This window comes from Eleutherodactylus coqui, chromosome 2 (assembly GCF_035609145.1).
Source record: "Eleutherodactylus coqui strain aEleCoq1 chromosome 2, aEleCoq1.hap1, whole genome shotgun sequence".
Classification (NCBI taxonomy): Eukaryota; Metazoa; Chordata; class Amphibia; order Anura; family Eleutherodactylidae; genus Eleutherodactylus; species Eleutherodactylus coqui.
In genome coordinates, this window is record NC_089838.1 from 324,354,404 (window position 1) to 324,377,090 (window position 22,687).

Genomic DNA, 22,687 nt, shown 5'->3' on the forward strand with positions numbered 1-22,687 from the left:
GGTACAACGCTCCTGTTGATTACGATGGGTCCTCGCAGACCTGCGCTCGAATGTGGCATTTCCCAATGTCTGCTCCATCTTTCCACGTTTGGCGCAGCTCATGACAACTAACGTACAATCTCAGCAAAACACGTGAAATAATGGAGTCCTGCCTGGAGTGAGAATCTGGCGCCAGTTTTTGGCTTTGCGAGACGCGCGAATACGAGCTTCCTTCATTATAATGGAGTCACACGAGCGACACAAGCGTCTTCGCACGTCTCGTATTCAGTGTCCTTCGGAACTCATCGGCCGCTGGGACCGTCAGACGCGCAGGAAGCGCCTTGTGCGCGGCACGCGAACGCAATGCTTCCCATTGAATACAATGAGCAACTCTGCGACCGTCTGAAGTCCGTGACTGAAGAGCGTAAAATATCACTGGAGCGAAACGAGGTTTCTTCATGTAAACCACCTGACATCTGCGAGTTAAACGCCTGCTGAGCGGTCTCTCGCCCCCGCACCGCGCTCGCCGTCATTGTAGCCCGACAGGCGGTTTTTCAAAAAAGAAACAGCTTTCCGTTAACGGAAGCAGTGCGGCCGCCGCGCCATTTATCCCACTACAAAACCAGAAGTGAACTGAAGGCGGAGGGAAAAAAATTTTAATTTAATTTTTGCACGATGACTGGAAGCCCCGCCTCTTACATACGTGTCCTATGACACCCTCGTAGCCCGTCACACGGGAGTTTGCAAATTTGGATCGCAGATGCTCCAAATTTGCCAGCAGTATTACCGCGCCCTCGTGGTTTGGGGGGTCTGTATTTGCTGTTCGTACGGTCAGGGTGAAGGTCATAGTTCATGAACAGTTCATGTCTAGCTGTCCATATACAATACCGCGCAGCCGGCGCCAGGCGAGCGGGTACGTAATACGGGTAACACCGCAGCCGGGCACCACATTTTCTACCGAGTAAACATGGATTCATGGAACCAGAAGAGAACGCTCCTCGCTGCCCCCAGCAACCAATCACAGCGCGGCTTCTGTTACCTCATCAGAAGATGAAAGCCGCGCTGTGATTGGTCACTGGGGACAGCGAGGAGCGTTCTCTTCTGGTTCCATGAATCTCCCCACAGACTTCACATTAGCGCCACGTTACGGTTTGCAGAACGCGGATCTGATAGAGGAAACCCGCTGGTCTGAGCGCAGATTATTACACATCATGATATGTGATACCGCGAGATAACCGGTCTATATATTGTATCCCACATGTAGTATATTACAGGGCGGGGCTCGGCCACACAAGAACATTTGCGCAGCGTATTAATCACGTAGCGAATAGAATCCATCAGTATCAGCGGGTTCATTCACAGCAGCAGATATTCTCACCAATGTCACGTATTTTGGTCACATGACTCGTTTGGTCACATGACTCGTTACACATTTGCGCACCACGAGAGGCCATTGAAGCAAACGGCTTCCATAAACACACAATACATGCATCAAACCAGCGTAATCGCGACACGGATGCGCACATAGTGTATGCGCAGTGTTAGTGGGCACAAACCGCACGCCGCAGCGCCAAGAGTCCTCGGGGCGCATTTTGGTCACACAAACAGTATATTTGTGTAACCGGAACCCGCTTCCACCTGTGCGAAATAAGACTTCCCAATACAGAGGCCTCCGGGGGGCGCTCTGCTGTGGGAAAACAAAACTCACAACGGCCTCTTCAGACGAGGCGCTCGCCATTTATGGGGAAAAAAAGTTTACATTTGAGTAAAACCACAGCAGCTAGGTGGCGCTGCAGAGACATGTCAAACTACAGGTGATCAGGTCACCCCCTGCATCCCAGCACCTCTCATCACCAGGTGGCGCTGCAGAGACACGTCACACTACAAGTGATCAGATCACCCCTCTGCATCCCAGCACCGCTCATCACCAGGTGGCGCTGCAGAGACATAAGTCACACTACAGGTGATCAGGTCACCCCTCTGCATCCCAGCACCTCTCATCACCAGGTGGCGCTGCAGAGGCATAAGTCACACTACAAGTGATCAGATCACCCCTCTGCATCCCAGCACTGCTCATCACCAGGTGGCGCTGCAGAAACATAAGTCACACTACAAGTGATCAGATCACCCCCAGCACCGCTCATCACCAGGTGGCGCTGCAGAGACATGTCACACTACAAGTGATCAGGTCACCCCTCTGCATCCCAGCACCGCTCATCACCAGGTGGCGCTGCAAAGACATGTCACACTACAAGTGATCAGGTCACCCCTCTGCATCCCAGCACCGCTCATCACCAGGTGGCGCTGCAGAGACATAAGTCATACTACAAGTGATCAGGTCACCCCCCTGCATCCCAGCACTGCTCATCACCAGGTGGCGCTGCAGAGACATGTCACACTACAAGTGATCAGGTCACCCCTCTGCATCCCAGCACCGCTCATCACCAGGTGGCGCTGGAGACATGTCACACTACAAGTGATGAGGTCACCCTCTGCATCCCAGCACCGCTCATCACCAGGTGGCGCTGGAGACATGTCACACTACAAGTGATCAGGTCACCCCTCTGCATCCCAGCACCGCTCATCACCAGGTGGCGCTGGAGACATGTCACACTACAAGTGATGAGGTCACCCTCTGCATCCCAGCACCGCTCATCACCAGGTGGCGCTGGAGACATGTCACACTACAAGTGATCAGGTCACCCCTCTGCATCCCAGCACCGCTCATCACCAGGTGGCGCTGGAGACATGTCACACTACAAGTGATGAGGTCACCCTCTGCATCCCAGCACCGCTCATCACCAGGTGGCGCTGGAGACATGTCACACTACAAGTGATGAGGTCACCCTCTGCATCCCAGCACCGCTCATCACCAGGTGGCGCTGGAGACATGTCACACTACAAGTGATGAGGTCACCCTCTGCATCCCAGCACCGCTCATCACCAGGTGGCGCTGGAGACATGTCACACTACAAGTGATGAGGTCACCCTCTGCATCCCAGCACCGCTCATCACCAGGTGGCGCTGGAGACATGTCACACTACAAGTGATGAGGTCACCCTCTGCATCCCAGCACCGCTCATCACCAGGTGGCGCTGCAGAGACATGTCACACTACAAGTGATCAGGTCACCCCTCTGCATCCCAGCACCGCTCATCACCAGGTGGCGCTGGAGACATGTCACACTACAAGTGATGAGGTCACCCTCTGCATCCCAGCACCGCTCATCACCAGGTGGCGCTGGAGACATGTCACACTACAAGTGATCAGGTCACCCCTCTGCATCCCAGCACCGCTCATCACCAGGTGGCGCTGCGGAGACATGTCACTACAAGTGATGAGGTCACCCTCTGCATCCCAGCACCGCTCATCACCAGGTGGCGCTGCAGAGGCATAAGTCACACTACAAGTGATCAGGTCACCCTCTGCATCCCAGCATCGCTCAGCACCAGGTGGCGCTGCAGAGGCATAAGTCACACTACAAGTGATCAGGTCACCCCTCTGCATCCCAGCACCGCTCATCACCAGGTGGCGCTGCAGAGGCATAAGTCACACTACAAGTGATCAGGTCACCCTCTGCATCCCAGCACCGCTCATCACCAGGTGGCGCTGCAGAGGCATGTCACACTACAAGTGATCAGATCACCCCTCTGCATCCCAGCACCGATCACCACCAGGTGGCGCTGCGGAGATATGTCACACTACAAGTGATGAGGTCACCCCTCTGCACCCCAGCACCGCTCATCACCAGGTGGCGCTGCAGAGGCATAAGTCACACTACAAGTGATCAGGTCACCCTCTGCATCCCAGCACCGCTCATCACCAGGTGGCGCTGCAGAGGCATAAGTCACACTACAAGTGATCAGGTCACCCTCTGCATCCCAGCACCGCTCATCACCAGGTTGTACACCGCTGATCATGGGGAGTCAGCATTAATCACAAGGTGCTGACAAGCGCAGGTCTGTCTCAGGAGGCCTCGTCCGCTGCAGCGCCCACTAGCAGGGACTTTATACCTGAATTTTTAAAAAAATATCAAATAAAAGCTAAGCAGCAGGCACCACCTAAAGGGGGCGCTAACCCACTTGTCTCCTTTGGAGCAGAGCACCCTCCAGAGGGAGTTTAATTAAACCTAACCCTGCACCCCAATGATGCCGGCGTCAGAAAGGCTCTTTTCTCCTTAGGGAGAGCAACTATATACTATAAATAAGTGAGGAGACTCAAATGGCCACGCACGCTCCTCTGGGTAATATGCAAATAAGGGAGATGGAATAAATTTGGCACTGTGGAGGATTTATTCCATCTCCCTTATTTGCAATGATGCCCGCAGCACGGAGGGTACCAGAGCTCCAGAGCCCCCGGCGCCACTCTCCACCTGCACGACGGGTTACTAGTTGGCCAACAAGTCACACAACATGCATCAAACAATAACGCCAGGCAAGTAAGTACGGAACTGGGCGACACGTCGTCCGATCTCATCGCACGACTCCTACCTTCCTGGAAGCACACGGCTGAGCGCACTGCACGTCCGGCATGATGACTGCGGGCTACTGAGCGCGGAGCCTGCCGCAGGGACTATATACCCACTTACAGACCCCGCCCACCCCAGCGGATTTAGGTAGAGACCCCGCCCATCTCTCCCGTTGCCCCAGGTGGATGCCCCGCCCATCGCACGCGCTCACAGGTGGAGGCCCCGCCCACTGCACGCGGTCCTAGGAGGGTCCGCTAACACCTAACACCTGCTATCTTGCACACGGCTGCCATCTAGTGACCAGAGACAGTATATACAGGAGGGACGTTGGAGGTCACTGATGACACAAACGAAGGGTTCAGAGTGACTGAGAATACAAGAGAGGGCTGAAGTGGGGTAATAGTGTACGGGGACGGGGGAGATGGGGTAATAGTATATGGGGACGGAAGGAGATGGGATATAGTATATGGGGACGGAAGGAGATGGGGTAATAGTGTACGGGGACGGAAGGAGATGGGGTAATAGTGTACGGGGACGGAAGGAGATGGGGTAATAGTGTACGGGGACGGAAGGAGATGGGGTAATAGTATATGGGGACGGAAGGAGATGGGGTAATAGTGTACGGGGACGGAAGGAGATGGGGTAATAGTGTATGGGGACGGAAGGAGATGGGGTAATAGTGTATGGGGACGGAAGGAGATGGGGTAATAGTGTATGGGGACGGAGGGAGATGGGGTAATAGTATATGGGGACAGGCGAGATGGGGTAATAGTGTATGGGGACGGAAGGAGATGGGGTAATAGTGTATGGGGACGGAAGGAGATGGGGTAATAGTGTACGGGGACGGAAGGAGATGGGGTAATAGTGTACGGGGACGGGGGAGATGGGGTAATAGTGTACGGGGACGGAAGGAGATGGGGTAATAGTGTACGGGGACGGAAGGAGATGGGGTAATAGTGTATGGGGACGGAAGGAGATGGGGTAATAGTGTACGGGGACGGAAGGAGATGGGGTAATAGTGTATGGGGACGGAAGGAGATGGGGTAATAGTGTATGGGGACGGGGGAGATGGGGTAATACTGTATGGGGACGGAAGAAGATGGGGTAATAGTGTATGGGGACGGGGCAAATTGGGTAATAATGTATGGGGACGGAAGGAGATGGGGTAATAGTGTATGGGGACGGAAAGAGATGGGGTAATAGTGTATGGGGACGGAAGGAGATAGGGTAATAGTGTATGGGGACGGAAGAAGAGGTAATAGTGTATGGGGACGGAAGGAGATGGGGTAATAGTGTACGGGGACGGGGGAGATGGGGTAATAGTGTATGGGGACGGAAGGAGATGGGGTAATAGTGTATGGGGACGGAAGGAGATAGGGTAATAGTGTATGGGGACGGAAGAAGAGGTAATAGTGTATGGGGACGGAAGGAGATGGGGTAATAGTGTACGGGGACGGGGGAGATGGGGTAATAGTGTATGGGGACGGATGGAGATGGGGTAATAGTGTATGGGGACGGAAAGAGATGGGGTAATAGTGTATGGGGACGGAAGGAGATGGGGTAATAGTGTACGGGGACGGAAGGAGATGGGGTAATAGTGTATGGGGACGGAAGGAGATGGGGTAATAGTGTACGGGGACGGGGGAGATGGGGTAATAGTGTACGGGGACGGAAGGAGATGGGGTAATAGTGTACGGGGACGGAAGGAGATGGGGTAATAGTGTACGGGGACGGAAGGAGATGCGGTAATAGTGTACGGGGACGGAAGGAGATGGGGTAATAGTGTACGGGGACGGAAGGAGATGGGGTAATAGTGTACGGGGACGGGGGAGATAAGGTAATAGTGTACGGGGACGGAAGGAGATGGGGTAATAGTGTACGGGGACGGGGGAGATGGGGTAATAGTGTATGGGGACGGATGGAGATGGGGTAATAGTGTATGGGGACGGAAAGAGATGGGGTAATAGTGTATGGGGACGGAAGGAGATGGGGTAATAGTGTATGGGGACGGAAGGAGATGGGGTAATAGTGTACGGGGACGGGGGAGATGGGGTAATAGTGTACGGGGACGGAAGGAGATGGGGTAATAGTGTACGGGGACGGAAGGAGATGGGGTAATAGTGTACGGGGACGGGGAAGATAAGGTAATAGTGTACGGGGACGGAAGGAGATGGGGTAATAGTGTATGGGGACGGAAGGAGATGGGGTAATAGTGTACGGGGACGGAAGGAGATGCGGTAATAGTGTACGGGGACGGGGAAGATAAGGTAATAGTGTACGGGGACGGAAGGAGATGGGGTAATAGTGTACGGGGACGGAAGGAGATGGGGTAATAGTGTATGGGGACGGAAGGAGATGGGGTAATAGTGTATGGGGACGGAAGGAGATGGGGTAATAGTGTATGGGGACGGAAGGAGATGGGGTAATAGTGTACGGGGACGGAAGAAGATGGGGTAATAGTGTATGGGGACGGAAGGAGATGGGGTAATAGTGTATGGGGACGGAAGGAGATGGGGTAATAGTGTACGGGGACGGGGAAGATAAGGTAATAGTGTACGGGGACGGAAGGAGATGGGGTAATAGTGTATGGGGACGGGGAAGATAAGGTAATAGTGTATGGGGACGGAAGGAGATGGGGTAATAGTGTATGGGGACGGGGAAGATAAGGTAATAGTGTATGGGGACGGAAGGAGATGGGGTAATAGTGTATGGGGACGGGGAAGATAAGGTAATAGTGTATGGGGATGGGAGGCGATAGGGTAATAGTATATGGGGACGGAAGGAGATGGGGTAATAGTATATGGGGACAGGGGGAGATGGGGTAATAGTATACTGGAACAGGGGGGATGGGGTAATAGTGTATAAGGACGGGGAGAGGGGATGGTTGGGGTAATAGTACATGAGGACAGGTGGGGTTGGCCTTAGCTGCTGAGTAAAAGCAATATATGCGCGGGGTTGGGGTACTTGGTTGAGCATCACGAGGCAGAGGAGCAGCAGAGCCGGCTGAGGGCTGCGGTATCGGCTGAGGGCTGTAGTGTCGGCTGCAGGTTACACTCTGCGCTCTGCTACGTCCTGTGTCTCTCCTGAAATCTCTGGCAGCCGCTGGAGCTCCACTACTCGTACACAGTGCGCTCTGCTACATGCTGACCCGCAATATATGCACCCTGTGCGGCCGGGCGTTCCATTCTCGGTTCTGCAGGTTGTTGGTTCGATCCCCGTCCGCGCAGCTTCCCGGATGAATCACGTAGTTAGTAATTATAACCCTCACGGCTGTGTGCCTTTAGTCTCAGCAATATCCCGGCGGTGTTCGCGCTACCATAGCTTCTCCTCACACGGTGCTTTTAGTAAATAGACGTCGCGACTAAATAAATAACAGAAGAGGAATAAGAAGTATTATTACAGGTGTAGATGGCAATAACATAAAAAGCGACTCTGGTGGGACTCGAACCCACAACCTTTGAATTGCTACATCCAGCTAGAAGTCCAATGCGCTATCCATTGCGCCACAGAGCCACGTGTCTTCAGTGCTCAGCAGCGCGTCCTCTAAGCTGTGCCACCCGGAACAACGTGTGTTAGAAGGCTTTCCATTAGAGTTTGGTATATTATAGCACCTTATATGATAGTGCGGTATATTATATCCTCCCACATAATATGCTGATATATTCCAGTGTAATTACAAGCCTGTATCTTACATTACAAGGTCATGTCATCATTGTGAGGTCTGACTTTTACATTACGTATACAGTATATGAGAATATATTATATGAGCATTATATTTTATAGTCATCTAATTGTTTATTATATACATTATTATATTAGTGTGTTATATAATCTTACAGTCTATAGTTATTAGCTTATAGGATTTCATCAATTATAGTCAGTATAGTAAATAGCACATTGTATCTTACATTCTATGGTCTGGTTATTACATTAAACAGTTTTATAAAATAGTATTTATATGGTCAGTATACAGTGCAACATGCCATGTTCATTAGATGATACCATATTTTCGGGCATTATATTACATGAAATGGTCGGTGTATTATATGGTCAGTACATTACATCATGTGGTCAGTACATTATATAATCACATATTATATAACCAGTATACTATATGGTTAGTATATTATATGATCAGTATACAATACAGTCAATATATTACAATATATATGTTCAGTAGAATACATTATATGATAAGTATATGATATGTTAGTATAGTATATGGTCAATATATTATATTTTATGTATGTTATATGGACAGTATATTATATAACTCTATATCATATGGTCAGTATGTTATAGTTTAATTTGTTATATTATATGATCAGTATATAATGTGGTCATTACAAGTGATCAGCAAATTATATATTAGTATATTATATAGTCAGTAGATTACATTATATGGTCGGTATATGATATGAACAGTATATTAGATATTTAGCATTTTACATTAAATAGCCAGTAAATTACAGTATATGGTTGTTAAATTACATTATATGATAAGTACACAATATGTTACTACATTATATGGTTAGTATATCACATTATATGGTCAATAGATTACATTATATGAGACGTATACGATATATCAGTACATTATATTGTCAGTAGATTACATTATATAATCAGTATATGATATGTCAGCATATTATATGGTCATTATTTTGCAATATATATGATCAGTATATGATATATCAGCATATTATGTGGTTAGTATATTGCATTATATGGTCAGTATATTACATTACATGATAAGTATACAAGATATCAGTATACTATATAGTCAGTATATTACATTATATGAGACGTATACGATATATCAGTACATTATATTGTCATTCGATTACATTATGTGATCAGTATATGATATGTCAGTATATTATATGGTCATTATATTGCAAAATATATGACCAGTATATGATATATCAGCATATTATGTGGTTAGTATATTACATTTTATGGTCAGTATATTACATTATATGATAAGTATACAAGATATCAGTATACTATATGGTCAGTAGATTACGTTATATGATCCGTATATGTTATGTCAGAGTATTGTATAACGTGATTGTTCCCAGCAAGAGAAACCACCTGATCTTGTAGATATGATACCTTTTAGTGTATTGTATGTTACATTAAATGGTCTACATATTACATGATGGGTATATTACATTACACAGTGTTCCAGGTATCCTTTGCCCTGTGCTCAGGAAGTGTGCCCAGTGTGACTATATGGCACCTGCCTTCATTCACACTCCATTATTCCCCTACTCTTTTCTCCCCCCCCGGGGGCTGCATGCTGAGCCCCCTGTCCTGCTGTTATCATGCATGGTGTTATTATGTATGCAGGGCATGTGTCTGATATGCACACAGCGGGGGTCTAAGGCCCCTCTCACGCCTGCGCTGGGATTAGTTCAGGGTTTCCCTCTCTCTGCTCCAGTTTTGGAGGAGAGAAACTGAAATAAGGGCAAAAACACACGGGCCTATCCCTCTCTGGGACGGAGTATTAACTACCTGCGATAACTAGAGGGCAGGTCCCAGCTTCTGGCAGGTAGTAGTGTTAACGCACGAGAATCCTCATAGCGGAAGCAGAACCATTGAGATCAATGATGTCGTTCGCCCGGTGTGCGGCCGGGATTAAAAAAAAACAAAACAGCGGGAAGATGTTTTAGTAATAATCAGGGCCGCATAACGGGGCAACGACATCATCGATTTCAATGGTTTCGTTTTCAGAATTAACGCGCCATTAAAGGTAGGACTTCCCCTCTGTTTCTCGCAGTGGTTTTCCTAATGTGAGAATGATAAGGCAGGAATTTATCTTCCCACTTTTTTTTTTTCAAACTTGTGCGCAATAACGCGGAGTTTGAATAGTCAAAAAAATAACCAGATAAATCCTAGGGCGTGCGCCCGTCTGTTTAAGCCCTCAGTCACATAAAAGGCTGATGGTAGGAATGGCCGGTGTTGGGTGGGCAGGAGCCCAGACATCCGCAGCACGTGGCCTTCTTGCACCAGGACCCTCCGCCATATGCGCTCTACAGGGCTCCCAAGTAGTGGTGACCCCCTCCATGGGGAACGGCGAGGAAGGTAAACAGGAACAGTGGCAGCAAACCTCACAGCTGGTAGTGTGAAGAACAGGACGTGGGCACACTTCATGGCACAAGTTGGCCTAAAGTAGACCCGCCACCATGTGGAAGCTCATTAACACGTCCGTGTGAGCATCACTCCGTCCCGGGAACACGCCTGCTGCCGTCTTCTCACCGCCGCGGAGTCCCTGGAGGAAAGCCCTAACAAACATCATAAACCCAACAGCGCTTACCAACAGTGCGGAGCGAACCGAAGCTGCAGAACGCGGTTTAGGGCGGCTTTACGTGAGCGTATGTGCCGCAGCGTATTGGCATATGAACGAGGCTGAAAGAGGACCATAATCAGCCCGTTGCACGCGTCTGACGTATTGCTATAACTTTAGCGCACGCAGGGCCAGTTCACACAAGCGTGACACACCCTTTCCATGGAATTGATTGGCTATTAAGGGCTAATACGGTCCAGCTGTCTTCTCTTTCCTATGTTTTGCGCGGTGTCACACCCTTCGCCTCATGTATTTTCAAACCTTCGCCATAGACTTCTGTGGCACAAATCCACTCGTGTAAAGGGGCCTAAATCTGTCTTTTGTACTATGCATGTGCCAGCTGGTGCTATGGACTGGCACATTCGCAGCAGAGGAGGCCGTGTCATCGCTATATCGACAGTACGGCGTCCATTGTACTGTGCATGTGCCGAGCTGCATTCCGGCCGTCACATTCGCCGCGGAGGAGAAGACCGGCGGAGCATTAAGTTGGGGTCACCGGCCTGGCAAAGGGTCGAACTTGGCTGCTGGAATCCCGCATGCAGGGTCCGACCCGCCCGTGTGCAGGCGGCCTTAGTCTTACATTGTTCCCCCGCCTCGTATATCCTGATCTCATCTGTGGCTACAATCAGCAGCACCTTCTTTCGGGTTGAACTTTGATGAAAGTTTGGTTTGGCTTGGTTTGGTTCAAACTAATTCAGAACTAACCAAACTTTTTACAAAAGTTCAGCAAAGCGGCTGAACCAAACTTTTCAGACATTCACTAATCACAAGTTACCAACTGCATCGTGGCCAACATTTTCCATTGGCAGACATTGGCCTGACCATCAGATGAGACAGAAAATTTAGTCCGTGTGGCCACAGTTAAGTCTACCAGGCATATGAAATAATGGCTGCCCAAAGTAGCCAACAAAATAAGACATATTCACTATCAACCGCCGATCCCATAGCTCCACTGGATAGACCCCCAATAGTCTTTACTTCCGGGGGCACGTTCTGACACAGTCATGTGACTACCTCAGCCAATCACTGGCTCTGCTGGAGCAGTCACATGACTCTGTGTCAGGATGTGCACCCGGCGGTGAAGTGCAGCGTGGGCCACCGGAGTAACGGGAGCTCAGTCAGGTTTGCCTTCTGATTCCGAGGCTGTATGCCCAATCAGCCAATGTCATCTGGCATGCTGCTGGTGTTATGCTTCAATGCGGCTGACCAAAAGTTTAATGTGCATGGCACTTGCTGGATGCAAGCCCCGGCTTCTGGTGGATCTAATGCTGCTCCTACACCAGTGTTCCCCAACTCCAGTCCTCAGGACCTGCAACAGGTCATGTTTTCAGGATTTCCTCAATATTGCACAGATCATGTAATTATTGTCAGTGTCACAGCCGTTCTTACTATAGGATATCCTGAAAACATGACCTGTTGGTGGTCCCCGAGGACTGGAGTTGGGAAACAATGTCCTACACATTAGTTGAAAGCCAGCCAAACCCAACAGTTACGGTAGGACTAGGCACACACAAATTGGATCAATTTTGAATTAATCAAATTTGCGCTAAGAACCTCGTAGTATTTATTTCCATATGTTCATACTTAGTGGGGTTCCTTTGGTCTTAATGACATCGGATACTGTCCAGTGCATACTTTCTACTGACAACTGATACACTTCAGCTGGTATTTCCCTCTACTCATCCTGCAAACGTCTCAAAGTTCATATTTTCTGACCCAACATTCCAGTCCATCCCAAAGATGTTCAGTAGGGTTCAGGCTGGGACTCTGTGCAGCCAGTCCAATCATGGAACATCCATATCCTCAAACCAACATAAAACAGTGTTGGATGTGTGACAAGGTGCGTTGTCTTGTTGGAAGTGTGGCTGACCATTTATTGCTACATTGTTGGCAGCACAATATTGTCTACACTGTTAGGGTACACCTTCATGTTCATGGTTCTTTCACTATAACCAACGGACTGAGACCATAAGGGAACCTTTGCTATACTTAACTGTTGGTACACCACACTCACCCAAAAAGCTGTTCCTCAAAATCTTTTAGTACGATAGTTTACCATAAGATGGGAGTCTTCTTATTACATCTGTTTGGCTTATTGATGGTGCCTTACTTGTAACATGCCCCTCATTGATTTTGGTTTCCAGATTTTCACTTTCTGAGAATTTCAGCCACAGGGATCATCCCGTGGTTTAGCAGGGGGCTACCAAAGTGCACCAAATTAAAGATTTTCAAGTTTGTGGGCCATGTTACGGGGCATTGTAGGGCAATTTCATCTCTGTTCTCACGCTACTTTTATTGCTGCACCACAGAGATCAAGAACTCCATGTCCAACAAGACGTGAAATTAAAAGATCCTTCAGCAAGTTCTGCAGATGTTCAGGATTCAGTATGTGAGATTGGCTTGTTAACCTTGAGGTTTCAGAAAGGTTCCTAGTGGTTCCCATGGTCTTCACATCAACATGTCTTTAGGTCACACTTCCGGGAAATTCCTGATACCTAAGTGACAAAGAATGAAGAAGAGGTGAGAATGACACAATTCACAAGTATTTCTGCCACACTCCTCAACACCCGTCAGGGTCATTGGATTGTATTACAAGGGAAAGGGAGGGTGGGAAGCAAAGACATCTTGAAGTCCAAAAACTACTCAGGGCTTCAAAGCTAGCAAGGAGAAGTGTTCTTGTGATAACAGTTTTGGCACTAGCTCCACTCATGGTGCAGATTGTGAGACGACACACCATAACACCTTGGAACAATTCCCCTTTAAGATATATAATTTAGACAAGGGCATCACATATGCTCATCTTGGAATCCAACATGCCAGATGCTCCCCCCCCCAACATCTGTAGCCTCTCATAATGGTTACACAGTTGGCGGATCCTATTGTAATTGATGGGATGCGGATGACGTTTATCTAATGTGTATGGCCCGCCCCACTGCACAGCCAAGAAGATTCTATCGGAAGAGTTTCTTAGCTACACACTTCACAGCATGGTCGCCTCTAGCTGTGTGCGACCCGAGCCTGTAGAGGGGCGCCAGGCGTAGGCTGGGGCCATCGCACCTCTTAGGTCTAGCCAGCTAGATGATCTTCTTGCATGTGGCTGCATATTGTGGAGCTACGTGAACTATCTTCCTCTGTCTTCTTCCATCTCATGTTCCGAGGTTCTGTCGTCAGCCCATGTAGCGCCCCTACAACATGATCACTTAGTTCTGCTACTCTTTTTATTTTTATGTACTGTGTTTGGTTTTGGTGCTGAATTTATGTTATGAGCTTGGCTGTGGTATTGTATCTATTTATTGAGATTGGTTCTGGCGCTGTATTTATGTGCTGAGCTTGGTTCCAGTGTTGCATTTAGGTTAGCTTGGTTCTGTATTTATGCTGTTAACTTGGTTCTGGTACAGCATTTATTCACTGAGCTGTTCTGGTGCTGTATTTATGTACTGAGCTTGGTTGTAATGTTGTATTTATGTTAGCTTGGTTCTGGTGTTGTATTGATGTTATGAGCCTGGTTCTGGTGCTGTGTTTATGTATTGAGCTTGGTTGTAATGTTGTATTTATGTTAGCCTGGTTCTGGTGTTGTATTGATGTTATGAGCCTGGTTCTGGTGCTGTGTTTACGTATTGAGCTTGTTTGTAGTGCCGTATTTATGTTAGCTTGGTTCTGGTGTTGTATTTATGTTAGCCTGGTTCTGGTGTTGTATTTATGTGCTGAGCTTGGTTGTGGTGCTGTATTTATGTTAGTTTGGTTCAGGTGTTGTATTGATGTTATGAGCCTGGTTCTGGTGCTGTGTTTACGTAATGAGCTTGGTTGTAGTGCCGTATTTATGTTAGCCTGGTTCTGGTGTTGTATTGATGTTATGAGCCTGGTTCTGGTGCTGTTTTTACGTATTGAGCTTGTTTGTAGTGCCGTATTTATGTTAGCTTGGTTCTGGTGTTGTATTTATGTTAGCCTGGTTCTGGTGTTGTATTTATGTGCTGAGCTTGGTTGTGGTGCTGTATTTATGTTAGTTTAGTTCTGGTGTTGTATTGATGTTATGAGCCTGGTTCTGGTACTGGGTTTATGTATTGAGCTTGGTTGTAGTGCTGTATTTATGTTAGCTTGGTTCTGGTATTGTATTTATGTCATGAGTTTAGTTTAGGTGCTGAATTTAAGTTATGAACTTTGTTCTTGTACAGAATGTGTTCACTGAGCTGCTCTGGTGTGGGTATAGTGCTATCTGATGCTTTCCACACAACCAGAATACAGGTAGACAGTCTATCAGCGGGGACCCACTTTCATTTCGTGTTCTGGTCTCCACTGCCCCCAGCCCGGCTGTATGCAATGGCCAGGCGTGGCCAATACGGTTGTTTCCGTCCTCCGAGCCACCTTGTGCAGTTAGCTGGCTGAGGTGGGAATATCCCCTTAAGGCTGGGTTCACACGGAATGGATTTTCAGCGGAATCCGCACGGAAATTCTGCAGAAAATCCGTCCAGTGTGAACCCAGCCTTAAGGGGTTGTTTAAGAATTTTTTTTAGCCTGTGTTCCCAAAGCAGCAACCTAACAAACAGGCTTGTACTCACCTCTCCCAGCTCCTCCTGTGTCCAAGGCCACCCCTCTAGGTCTTCCCTGTGACATAACGTTTACAGGCTGCAGCAGCCAATGACAGCGCTCAGCAGTCAATCGCTGAGCTCTATCGTTAGCTGCAGCAGCCCGTGACATCCCGTAAAAAAAAAAACTGGGCATGGAGGACTGAGCAGCGACGCAGAAGATGCAGGGAGCCGGGAGAGACAACTATAAGCCTGTTCCTTAGGTTGCTGCATGGGGAACACAGTCTGAAAAAAAACATCTACAAGATCTGCTTTATTGACACAGATTAGATATTAGCAAAAACTTTTTGACAGTGAGGGGATCAATGAGTGGAACATGTTACCACGGGAGGTGGTGAGTTCTTCTGCAATGGAAGCCCTCAAACAAAGGCTGGACAGATATCTGTTTGGGATGATGTAGTGATCCTGCACTGAGCAAGGGGGTTGGACCTGATGACCCTGATGCTGTATGATCAGTGAGAAAGTTTTTGAAACTTTATTTAAAACATTGTATTAACATCCAAGCATTGGTGGTTCAGTGGTAGAATTCTCGCCTGCCACGCGGGAGGCCCGGGTTCGATTCCCGGCCAATGCAGGATTATTTTTTTCCCTTTTTGCTCTTTTCCTCATCATCAGTGTCCTATAATATATGTTTGTTTGTAGACTAGATACAAGGAGTTCAGCTGTTCAGGATCCCTTCAGATAGATCTCCTTCCGCCACATCATCACTTTCCAGCCAAGAAGCTTCTGGACCGAAGATCCTGCCTCTGTTTTATAGAGAAATCACTATAATTCATTAGCAAATTTTGGGGACGCACTAAAAAAATGGAAAAAAAAAGGAATGAACAACGAGACCGGCTCACATGACCGTATGTATATAACACAGCGTTTACCGCTGTGTGAGCCGGCATTTCGCTACGTATGGCAGCGCATTTGGACTGCGCATTACAGCGTATCCCACACACATATCTCACGCACGCTGTCATGCGCAGTCATCCGGTTTTTGTTTTCTTTTTTAAATGTTCCGCTCTGTGGCTTAGCAGCGGTGCGTATAAACGCCACGCAGCAGTTATTATGCACCCAGAGAGAACAACAGGGCTCTATTGCACATAATACGCTGTAAAATAGAAAAAAATAGAGCATGCTGCGTTCTTTTTAAAGCGCATACTAGGGCTTAAACAGAAGGGTGCATGTAATACGCTCACCGCTACGGCATGTATTAGTGGATGGACCTTTTTTTATTCAAATTCTGCGCTATTGTATAGGAGTTTGAAGGGAAAAAAAGCGGGAAGATAGATCCTGCCCTCCCTTTATCGCACGTAAATAAACTACGTACAAGAAGGATACCACAAGTCCTGTCTTTTCTCGCGTGTAATATTAACACACGATGATTTTCATGGTTGCAAAATAGTACAAAATGACAGTCGTCTGAAGAAGGCCTTCTACGTAATGTATGTATGCAAATGTGAATGGATTCATGAAAACCAATGTATTTTCATTGGATCCATTCACCTCATATTATGCGTGCGTATATCGCGTGCGTAATACGTGATTAAATTACGCTTAGCTGAGGCCGGCCTAAGAAGAATGAACAATATTACCAATTAGTGAAAATGAAAGGTATAAAAATTCTCCTGTACAAGATGGACGTGGAATGAAGAGGTCAGATGTGGAGCGAATACAGATCCCAAAAAGGCAGATGCCTAATAATTGTCCCGTGCCCGAAGGCTCCTTCACACGGGCGGATTGGTGTGCACAATACGCAAAAAATAGAACCTTTTGATCTCAATGGACTCATTCACATAAGCGCGTTTCTCGTCTACAATTTCTGCACATAAGATAGATGGGACCTGCCTTATCTGTCTGCGTTTTACAGAGCAAACTGCCATAGAAGTCTATGCTCAAAAACCAAGCGGTAGGGTGTGACCATCGGACGACGCAGGGAGAATAAGGTAGCCGGCCCTTATTAGGCTTTAATAGTCATTCTATTTCACGGACAGGGAGTAATGCGCGTGTGAACTGGCATTTGCGAGCACAAAAATTACATTACTACGCGCTGGCACGCATATCTGCCCATTTAGTTCCATCTCCAAATCTTGCTCATGCGCAAATACACTCCGGTACGACGAGCGGATTTACATATACGCACGTCTGTGGAAACCCTAAAGACTCCTTCATACGAGCATATGGACAAATGCGGACACTTCAGCGCAACGTATTTGCACAGTGAAGGTTGATTTGCACGCGTGTCTGAGGAGTCATCTCTATACGCTGGTCCCAAGCCCGGATAAATGGGGAGGGTTGGGGTAAGACCTGGTGACCTACCCTGTAAAAACCTCACCTCGGAAACCCTATGAAAGAGCTCTCAAATGATTCAGATATGGTATCCGATGGACGCCCAGGCCAAAGGATTCTCTAAATACGACTGGGGAAGAGCGAGGTCTGAGCAGAAGTAGTCGGAGGTTTTCCTCGTGGCACAACTGGGAAAAGGCCCTCGGGAAGCCCGGCTGCTAATGCACCTCATGATGAAAGGAAAGGGCTGCGCTCTACCAAAGCCCACATACTAGCGACATGGGATGTGCGGGGCAGGAGTCTAGGGGACTGGACGTTGTGAAACGCGAAATGACAAGACTTACCATTGATAGTCTTTGGATTAGCGAATTGCATTGGACGGGTAATGGATATTTGAAGTCCGATGACTCCACATTGCACTATGGTGGACACGAGGAAATGAAGCAGAATGGAGTAGCCTTTAAACTAAGCAGACCTGAAACACAGTAGAAAGTTTTAGAACAATCAGCGACCATATCATTACTATCCGGATACGTGGTAAGCCACTGAACATCTCAGTCTTACTGGTCTATGCTCCAACGATGGATGCTGATGAGAAAACCGTGGAAGATTTTTAGAAAACTCTAAACAAAGTGCCAAAGGAGGACATCATTTACATTATGGACAGCCAGAAGCAACCATCACAGGAAGAATCGGGCTTGGTGAAAGAAATGAAGCCGGTGATCGCCTGGCACAGTTCTTCCAAGAAAATTGGCTCAGGCTAGCAAACACATGGACGCCCAAATGCCAGCTATACATCTGGACATCTCCCAATGGCCTCTACAGAAATCAGACTGATTACATCCTGTGCAATCTTTGTTGGTGAAGATCAGTCGTTGCAATGAAAACCTTTCCTGGCGCCGACTGCGGCACTGATCATGGACTCCGTGCAGCTAAGATCAAAATCAAATTCTGTAGCATTAGGAAAGGCGCTCCATTGAGAAAATCCGACACCTCTAAAATCCCCCCATCATACACTATTGAGGTAGCAAACCAATTCAAACTGCTTGACACATCAGAAAAGCATCCAGAGGAACTATGGCCCGATATACAGTTCCCAGTTACGGAAACAGTCAGTAAGCATCTCACCTATAAGAATCAGGAAAAACGCTGCTTTTAGTTGTCTAAGCAAACCCTAAGAATAATTGATAGAAGAGCAGCAAAGGCGGCCGGCAACAAAGATGAAGTTCAGCAACTAAATGCCGATTTTTAGCGAGCAGCAAGGAAAGACAAGGAAATGGACTGGAATGAGCGTTGCAAACAACTCGACGCAGAAGCCATGAAAGGCCATATGTGAGGCCTATTCTCACTGGTCCAGATGGCCCGAAAACCTTTCATGGCACGCAACAGCACAATCAAAGGCAAAAATGGGAAGGAACTGAATGACCAACAGAGTATGAAGGATAGGGGGAGGGAATACTCAGAGGAACTCTATGCCTGCAGCGACATACCTGGACCATTGCATGAGGTGGAGCCTGTGGACTTGGAGCCTCCATTATGGAGTCAGAAGGGGTTATGGCAATGAAACAACTAGCCAAAACTAAAGCACCAGGCATAGATAACATACCGGCAGAGCCATTGCTGCCAGTACCAGTGAAGACCATCACAGCGCTGTGCCAGGCAGTATGGGCATCCACACAATGGCCACAGGACTGGAAAAGACCTGTCTTCATCCCTCTACAAAAGAAAGGCGACTCCCAGAATTGCTCCAACTACCGAACAATAACCCTCATCCCGCATGCAAGCAAGATCCTTCTCAAAATTAAACAAGAAAGACTGAATTCAGTAGTTGAAGCGGCACTCCCTGATACGCAGGCAGGACTCCGGCGAGGACGTGGCACCCGCGGCCATATTGCAAATCTGCGATGAACCATGGAAAAAGCTCCTCAGGAATATTAAAAAAAATATCCACATGTGCTTCATCGACTACAGCAAGGCCATGTGTCGACCATGACAAGCTATGGCAGGCCCTACAAGAGCTGGGCGTATTGGTACATCTAGTCAAGCTGATAAAATCACTTTATACCATTTAAGAAGCCACCTTCAGAACACAGTATGGGGGACACAGATTGGTTGGGATCGGCAAAGGCGCCCAACAGGACTGCATCCTCTCACCGTTCTTGTTTAACCTATATGCAGTAGTGATCATGTGGAAAATGTGCAGCATCCGAGGAGTGGGCCCCAGCCTAGGAGACAGCAGGGTACAGTTTGGACCTTGTCACTGTGGCTCTACCGCCTCACATTCAGAGGGTAACCAGGGACACGTCCAAGGGGCCGAGGGCAGGCTATGAAAATAGGGAAACCCAGTGGTGGATTACCTTAGTCCTTTTTGTCACGCGTGACACCATCGTTCCATTCTCTGCGGTGAATCCAGTTGTTGGTAATAAAGAGTCCACACACAGGATTTAACTTTCAGAGCCAAACCAGGAACGGTCGGTGAAGCTTGTTTACTTGCAATAACTTGGTACAGTTCAGTAATACACGCCAGCGGCGAAAACAGGGCAAAACTAAAAGTGGTGTGACAGGGAGGATTCACGGGTAGGCAGGAGAAACCACAGTCCTGTTATCTGTGGGTCACGAGCCCGGCAACAATCTTCTTTCTCTCCAACTCTCTACCAATCATCACTCACATTTGGAAAAAGGGGTGCGCTGCATGGTGGCTCCTCATCCTCTCTCTCTTTCATTGTTTAGGGGTAATACTGGCATCTCCTGGGTAAAGCAGGCCAGGGTAGGCTTTTGCTCCCTCTCAGCCTCTTCCATTCCGGACCACACAGAGCTGAAGGTCTCTGTGTGACTCCCTTCCAAAAGCTCTAAGCTCAAAGACCCGAAAACGACAGACAGCCCCACTCATGCACCTTGCACCTACATATATCTAACAAGGTCACATGACAAACAAAAGATACATTTCCAGACAGATATCTCACATACCAGACAGTTAACACAGTGCTGCAGCTATGCAATACACATCAATCATGCAACACAGAAGACACTGACAATACAGTTAGACAAATGCATGCACACTTTTATGGAGGGGCCCTATTACTATGGGCCACTACAAATGGGCCTAGACAAATTGGAAACCGGGGTGAGAATAGGTGGCAGAAACATCAACTATCTCCGTTACGTGGATGACACAAATCTACCTGCAGAAACAGAAGCCGGTCTGAAGCCACTGATATGGAAGATTAAAACTGAAAGTCAAAAATTGGGCCTCTACCTGAATTTAAGGCCTGTTTCACACGGGCTACAAAACACATTTATGTGAAGCCCATGCTTTCCAATGGGTTTTTTCACACGAGCAATGTTTGGTAGTCTGAAAGAACCCATTGGAAAGCATGGGCTTCACATACATCGTGTTGTGATTTTGTAGCCCGTGTGAAACAGGCCTAGAGAAGATTAAAATTATGACAATTACAAAAAAATGACCAAATTCAAATCAAAATGACAATGAGGTCAGAGAATGCATGCGAGACTTCATCTTCCTTGGTTTGAATATTGACCAGGATGGAGAATCTATGCCAGAGATAAAACGCAGGATAGCATTGGGGCGAAGCGTGATGCTAAACATGGACAAAATCAGGAAAGTAGGGATATCGGAATACAACTAAATGCCGGATAGTGCAGACCACCATATTCCCCATAGCCATGTATGGAGGTGACAGCTGGACTGCGAAAAAAGCTGATAGAAGGAGGATTGATGTGTATGAGCTGTGCTGCCGGCAAAAGCTTCTGCGTGTACCCTGGACGGCGAGAGTAACAAACGAAGAAGTCCTGATTTGTGTAAGACCTGATATATCACTGGAGAGCAGAATGACCGGACTCAGGCTCACGTATTTTGGCCATATAATGCGAGCAGAGTCGCTAGAAAAATCTATAATACTTGGACAGATCAGCGGCAAAAGAAGAACCGGCCACCAAAGGACACGATGGCTGATACTGTCAGAGCTGATACTGGCATGGATATCACACAACTGAAAGAAGAAGTGCAAAACCGAAAAACATGGAGGGAGCTCAGCTTTACGGTCGCCGAGGGTCATGATGGACTAAACGGCTAACAACAACAGCTGCACATTTTTGCAATATAAGTTGCATTTTTTATGGGGTGGTTGTCAAAAAACTCTGCACATTCTGCACAGCGTGCCATCTAACCCACCGCCAGCCCAGCACTGCTTCACAGCCTAAGGGCTCCGACATACAAACGTATGCACAAATATGCTTGGCGCTACGGAGCGTATTTGCGCATGAACAAGCGTTGTCCGCCAATCACACTCTTCTCTTTTTTTAACCTGCATAGACTTCTATTGCAGCTTTCTGCATAACACGCAGAGAGAGCAGGTACTATCTTTTTTCTCGCGTAGGAAATGCATGCAACAAACACGCTTGTGAGAATGAAATGATTGAACTTGCTTTGTTTCATTGCGGTATACTCACATGATTTTCAAGCGTGCAAGAATCCGCGCTAACACGTTCATCTGCTTGAGCCCTAAATCTGCAAAAATATGGAATAACTCAATTTTTAGGAAACCTCAACTTAGCTTTAGTGGGATTTAGAGAACATTGGTCGCGGCACATAAGGTGTTAACTGCAGGGTTCGGTGTTCTCTCAGCCGAATCCCGGTGTTATCATAGTCAATGCGCAGAGAATAGAAGCCATGGATGTCAATGGATTTCTTCCCAAGAGAGTGTTTTGCGTGTGCATTTCTCACGGGCGGTCAAAAATAGGACCCGTTTAATTCTCCTGCATATCTGTACACCGAGGGCCCCATAGAAGTGTACGGGAGGTGTGTGAATATGCAGTCAATATGAGCGCAAATGCTCAATACGCTGCACAAGTCTTTGCAAAATACACACATCTGGTCCTTATTACAGTAAATAACCTTTTAAATCACTTTTGAGAAACTTTTTCGGTAGTACACAGCAGCATCCAAGCATTGGTGGTTCAGTGGTAGAATTCTCGCCTGCCACGCGGGAGGCCCGGGTTCGATTCCCGGCCAATGCA

At 47.6% G+C, this 22,687-nt stretch overlaps 3 non-coding genes across 3 annotated transcripts; 2 read left to right on the forward strand and 1 right to left on the reverse strand.

Moving 5' to 3' along the window:
• Window positions 1-7,874: 7,874 nt before the first annotated feature.
• Window positions 7,875-7,960, reverse strand: TRNAR-UCU (transfer RNA arginine (anticodon UCU)). Its single transcript is given in 2 exon segments — window positions 7,875-7,910; window positions 7,924-7,960. It is a non-coding gene; the product is annotated as a tRNA-Arg (tRNA).
• A 7,922-nt stretch (window positions 7,961-15,882) lies between these two features.
• Window positions 15,883-15,953, forward strand: TRNAG-GCC (transfer RNA glycine (anticodon GCC)). The gene has a single exon. It is a non-coding gene; the product is annotated as a tRNA-Gly (tRNA).
• A 6,663-nt stretch (window positions 15,954-22,616) lies between these two features.
• On the forward strand, window positions 22,617-22,687 carry TRNAG-GCC (transfer RNA glycine (anticodon GCC)). Its single transcript has one exon. It is a non-coding gene; the product is annotated as a tRNA-Gly (tRNA).